Raw genomic sequence first — 6,745 nt, forward strand, 5'->3', positions numbered from 1 at the left:
TTTATCATGTTTCATGCATCATGATTATGCAATAGGATAATTGCATTAGTTTTCACGAATATGCCGCATTGCATAAATTGTTGTTGTTGTGGGTGAATGTTGGATGACCCAATTAGTCCAAGACAGGAAGACCAGGACCCCATGCTACGGCCTGGCACAGAGTAAGCAAGTCCAGGCCCCAGTCTACAGGCCTGGCACAGAGTAAGGCACGGTTATGGGACTCGAAGACCAGGAGCCCAGAGGAGGCCCTGGAAAATGGTAAGTAATGTATGTATGACAGGAAGACCAGGACCCCATGCTACGGCTTGGCACAGAGTTAACTTGGACTATTTGGTGACAAGTTTACCCAACCCTTATGTGAATTGTCTGTGTTATGATGCATTCCATGTGAGCATAGTGTTAATGTGTTTTTACTAGCTCTACTCACTGGGCTTTTAGCTCACCCCTCTCCCTTTTCCCCCAGGCTTACAGGTACAGGATATAGTGCGGGAGTTCGGATAGAGTGAAGGAGTTATGCTTATGTAATAGATAGAAATGGACATGATCAAATTGTAATGTAAAAGTACAGTATTGTTATGTAATGAGTTTTATGGATGTTAGTATGTGCTTGACCATAGATTGTTGTATCCCTTTTATACATGATCTTAGAGATTTTGTTGTTGTTTATGTAAACCAACTCAACAGATGTATGTTACCCATTGAGGGCACAGATGAGATCCCACAGAGGGATCAAAGTTATGTTAATGTTATGCACAGGTTGAGTTTGGTCGATGTTCAATGGAAAGAAAAGTTTTAATTTTTTATGCATGTTGTTGATCATGTATGGGATTATACAGGTTTACAGGTTTTATGTTAGGCTTGCTACGGGTCCCGGCGGCCTTAAGTCGACCCGGATCCTAGCGCCGGTAGCGGTCCGATTTTTGGGTCGTTACAGAATGGTATCAGAGACCTAGGTTCATATGGTCGGACCTAGAGTGTCGGGCTCATAGAGGTTATAGAAGGTCAAGCACAATAGGAAAAGATCATGTCCACTAGGATAGGATGTGGAGTCCTGTCTTGCATGATGATGTGAAATGCCATGATTTTATGCATGTGCATTAATGATATGCTATGATATGTGATGTATGTGATGAGGGTTCATGTGTGCCCACATGAACCATATGATGCTAATGTTGCTTGTGATGTGTACTGTTTTCAGAAAACAGGATGAGAGGAACTCGTCGATCAGCAAGATTGACTGGAGTACCACCTGAGGATGAGGGCATGAGCGCCCGTCCTCCAGCATTGCCTAGGGCAATGTCTAGCAGGTCCAACAGGGACAGAGTAGCAAGAGACCCTAGAAGGTCTTTGGATCTGGGTAGAAGCAGGTCAGTCAGAGGAACAGTTCAGGGAGGAGCGTCAGAGGATATGGGGGATGATATGGACGTAGAACAGAGGAGGGATGGCAGTTTGGGAGTCAGTATGTCAGAAGAAGGGATGGGAGAGTCCCAAGGAGGCACTCAGGCCTCGGGATTTGTACAGCCACCTCACTACCCACATTTCTCACAACATCCCGGGTATTCGATGGGAGGTACATCGGATTACCCTAGTTTCACCCCTTATCCCACACAGATGCCATACCCACCATACTACCCACCATACTCTCAGTACCCAATGTATCCACCTCCACCCTACTATCCAAATCCAGCAAATCCTACCTCAGAAAATGTTGCACCACCTCCACCACCTGCAGAACCAGCAGCCCCAGTTGCTCAACCTCCTAGACCTAGCTCAGCCAGTGGGAGCAAGGTCAAGATGACCGACTATATGAAGCTGGGTGCTCCCCAGTTTGAAACCGGTGATGATCCGTTCGTGTACTTGGAGCGGGTCAAGGCAATTACAGATGAGATAGGGGCGGATGACAGTAGAGCCATTCAGATGGCCGGGTTCACGCTTAAGTGCAAGAAGGCACGGGAGTGGTTCAAGAACTATGTGAACCCGAGAGTGGACAGCATGACCTGGGAAGAGTTTGCAAACGAGTTTGCAGGATGGGCTTTTCCTGATAGTTCAAGGGAATTGAAGATGATAGGATTCGAGCAGTTGAGGCAGACTGATGACATGAGTGTAGACGAATATACCGACAGGTTTATGGAGTTGCTGCCATTTGCAGGGCAAGACCTTAGCACAGACCAGAAGAAGTCGAGGAGGTATATCATGAAGCTCCATCCCAGGTATTCCTCCTTGGTACAGTCAGCAGATAGAGAGAGTTTTCACGCCATAGTCGACATGGCTAGGAGAATGGAGGCTAGTGCCATCGTTCAGGGGACAGTTAAGCAGACAGTGGCACAAGCTTCTGGTTCTAAAACTCCGGGAGGGGGAAGGTTAGATCCCTCTACCCTGAGTGCAGCAGCTTCAGGCAGTAAGAGATGGGGTAAACCCAAGGGTAAGAAGAACAAGTTCTGGAGTAAAGTCAAGTCCAGTCTGGGATTTGGGAGTGGCTCAAGCTCTGGTGCGGATAATGCAATTTGTGCAAGGTGTGGTAGGCCACACAAGGGAATATGTCGGTTTGGGACGAACGCCTGCTTCAGATGTGGTCAGGAGGGGCATATAGCTCGAGATTGTCCAAGAGCGGCCCCGATGGCTCAGTCCCAGCAGACAGCTTCAGGCAGTGTAGCGCAGCCAGCAGCTCCAGCCATGACTCAGGCCAGTGGCAGAGGCAGAGGAAGAGGGGCAGCCTCTTCTTCAGCGGGTTTCAGAGGTGAAGGTCCATCAGCTCCGGCACGGATCTTCACAATGACACAGCAAGAGGCAGATGCATCTAACACCGTGGTGGCAGGTAACTTAATTATTGGTTGTTCAGATGTATATGCCTTGATGGACCCTGGTGCATCTCATTCTTTTATTGCTCCGAGAGCCGTCCAGAGGTTGGGGTTGATGATCTCTGAGTTAGAGTGTCCTCTCTGGGTCAGTGGACCCAAGTGTGATCCATCAGTGGCAGAGTCAGTCTGTCAGTGTAGTCCAGTTTTTGTTGAGGGGAGATGCATGTCCGCCGACCTTGTGGTTCTAGATTTGACAGACTTTGACGTCATTCTAGGGATGGACTGGTTATCTACCCATGGTGCTACCTTGGACTGCAGGAACAAGGTAGTCAGGTTCAGAGGTCAGGATGGATCAGAGGTTGTCTTCAGAGGAGACAGGAGGGGCACACCTAGAGGTATGATCTCAGCTCTTCAGGCTCGTAGGTTGCTTAGGAGGGGATGTCAGGGGTATTTGGCTCATGTGAGAGAGCTAAATGGTCAGGTTAGAGAGCCCGCCTCGGTGCCAGTGGTTAGAGAGTTCTTAGATGTGTTCCCGGACGAGCTGCCAGGGTTACCACCTGCTAGGGAGATAGAGTTCGAGATTGAGTTAATGCCTGGTACCAGACCGATCTCTATCCCTCCCTACAGGATGGCACCAGCTGAATTGAAAGAGTTGAAGGAGCAGTTGCAGGAGCTGGTAGACAAGGGCTTCATCCGACCGAGTACCTCACCCTGGGGTGCTCCAGTTCTGTTTGTGAGGAAGAAGGATGGATCCCTTAGGCTTTGTATCGACTACAGGCAGTTGAACAAAGTCACTACCAAGAATAAGTACCCATTGCCAAGGATCGATGATCTATTTGACCAGCTAGCAGGAGCGGGTTGTTTCTCCAAAATAGATCTGAGATCGGGGTACCATCAGTTGAGGATCAGAGAAGAGGACGTGCCAAAGACAGCTTTCAGGACCAGATATGGGCATTTTGAGTTCCTTGTGATGCCGTTCGGGTTAACCAACGCCCCTGCAGCATTCATGGATCTCATGAACAGAGTGTTTAGCCAGTACCTGGACCACTTCGTTATTGTCTTCATAGATGACATCTTAGTGTATTCCAGGGATGCAGAGGAGCATGCCCATCATCTGCGATTGGTTCTACAGACCTTGAGGGAACATGGCTTGTATGCCAAGTTCTCCAAATGTGAGTTCTGGCTGAGGAGCATTTCATTCTTGGGGCATGTAGTGTCAGAGAATGGGATTGAGGTAGACCCCAAGAAGACAGAAACTGTGGCTAACTGGCCTAGACCCACTTCAGTGACAGAGATCAGGAGTTTCTTGGGTTTGGCAGGTTACTACAGGAGGTTCGTTCAGGACTTCTCAAAAATTGCAGCTCCTCTGACCAGACTAACCAGGAAGAATCAGAAATTTCTGTGGACCGACCAGTGCGAGGAGAGTTTTGAAGAGCTCAAGAAGAGATTGACTTCAGCCCCAGTTTTAGCTCTGCCATCTAGTGGTGAGGACTTTACAGTCTTTTGTGATGCGTCCCGTGTGGGACTGGGTTGTGTGCTTATGCAGAATGAGAGGGTGATTGCTTACGCTTCTAGGCAGCTAAAGAGGCATGAGTTGAATTACCCCACACATGACCTTGAGATGGCAGCAGTAATCTTTGCACTCAAGATGTGGAGGCACTACCTCTATGGGGTAAAATGTGAGATCTTCACAGATCATAAAAGCCTGCAGTACATCCTGAGTCAAAGAGATTTGAATTTGAGACAGAGGAGATGGGTAGAGTTGCTGAGTGACTATGATTGCAAGATTCAGTATCATCCGGGTAAGGCGAATGTCGTGGCAGACGCCCTAAGTCGGAAGTCACTAGGCAGTCTATCCCACATCACGGCAGAGAGGAGACCGGTGGTGAAGGAGTTTTACAAGCTCATTGAGGAAGGTCTACAGTTGGAGTTGTCTGGTACAGGTGCCTTAGTTGCTCAGATGAAAGTGACACCCGTGTTTCTGGAGCAGGTGGCTCAGAAACAGCATGAGGACCGAGAGTTAGTGAAGATTGCCAGGACTGTTCAGTCAGGCAAGGACAGTGAGTTCAGATTTGACAATAGGGGGATCCTCCGCTATGGGAGTCGATTATGTGTACCAGATGACATTGGGCTAAAAGGAGACATTATGAGAGAGGCTCATAATGCAAGATACAGCATTCACCCCGGAGCCACCAAGATGTATCAAGATCTGAAGAAGGTTTATTGGTGGCCAGCTATGAAGAGAGAAGTGGCACAGTTTGTGTCAGCCTGCGAGATATGTCAGAGGGTGAAGCTGGAACATCAGAAGCCGGCTGGAATGCTTAACCCGCTACCCATTCCAGAGTGGAAATGGGAGAATATAGCTATGGACTTCGTAGTGGGGTTACCGGCGACGTCCAACAGATTGGACTCCATATGGGTGATTGTGGACAGACTCACCAAATCTGCTCACTTCATCCCTGTCAGGAGTGGCTATTCTGTGGACAAGTTGGCGCAGGTGTACGTTGATGAGATAGTCAGACTGCATGGGGTTCCTGTTTCCATCGTGTCAGATAGAGGGCCCCAGTTCACCTCCAGGTTTTGGCGGAGTCTGCAGAACGCTATGGGTACTAGATTGGATTTTAGCACTGCCTTCCATCCACAGACAGACGGACAGTCAGAGAGGACCATCCAGACCATAGAAGATATGCTGAGAATGTGTGTGCTGGACTTTGGCGGTTCTTGGAGGCAGCATCTACCTTTGGTGGAGTTTGCCTACAATAACAGCCATCATGCTAGCATCGGGATGGCTCCATATGAAGCTTTATATGGAAGGAAGTGCAGGTCACCTGTTTGCTGGGAAGAGGTAGGAGAGAGGTCCTTAGCAGGACCCGAGCTAGTAGAGATCACCAGCAGGGTGGTGCCCATGATCAGAGAAAGAATCAAAACGGCTACAAGCAGACAGAAGAGTTATGCAGACATCCGCAGAAGGCTAGTAGAGTTTCAGGAGGGGGATCTGGTATTGCTTAAGGTGTCTCCAATGAAAGGAGTGGTTCGGTTCGGGAAGAAAGGTAAGCTGGCTCCGCAGTACATCAGACCCTTTGAAGTCTTGCAAAAGATTGGGAATGTATCGTACAAGCTGGATTTACCTGCTTCAATGGAGAGAATCCATCCGGTTTTCCATGTTTCTATGTTGAGAAAATTCGTGTCAGATCCGGGCAAGGTTCTTAGTGAGCCTGATGTGGAGATCCAAGAGGATCTCACCTATGTTGAGCAGCCGGTACGGATCCTAGACACCCAGATCAGAAAGTTAAGAAATAAGGAAATCCCGATGGTGAAAGTCCTGTGGAACCACCACAATATGGAAGAATGTACTTGGGAGACACGGGAGTCCATGCTCCAACAGTATCCCCATCTCTTTTAAGGTTAGATCTTTATGTGTTTATGTATGTATGTTATGTTGATTGCTATGCATGTGCTAGTTGAGGAACATTCGGGGACGAATGTTCTTAAGGGGGGGAGAATGTAATACCCGGCTAGACTCCGGTATCGGAATTCCTACCGTCCGGTGGAATCTCGGATGTCGGAGACCTCTAGAAGGGTAGAATCATGTTTTATAAAAATGTTTTAAGGTGTTTTATGATTTTAAGTATGAAATTAAATGAGTTTTTACATGAAAAGTCCTTAGAGGAAAACCCAGGTTCGGCCGCCGAAAGTCAAGTTCGGCCGCCGAACATGCATGCGTTTTGGAGGCACGTTAGGCCCCCGAAAGCATGAGTGAGGGAAGTTCAGGTTCGGCCGCCGAAAGTGAAGTTCGGCCGCCGAACATTTGCATGGATGCGGAGGCACATTCGGCCCCCGAACGTGGCCTGGCCAGCCACCTATAAAAGGGTCCCTTAGCCGAAAACGGGCGAGCTTTTCCCCATTTTCGGCCAAGGTGAGCTCTCCGCCGTCTCTCACCCATTTCT

The sequence above is a fragment of the Manihot esculenta genome, chromosome 8, assembly GCF_001659605.2.
Source record: "Manihot esculenta cultivar AM560-2 chromosome 8, M.esculenta_v8, whole genome shotgun sequence".
NCBI lineage: Eukaryota > Viridiplantae > Streptophyta > Magnoliopsida > Malpighiales > Euphorbiaceae > Manihot > Manihot esculenta.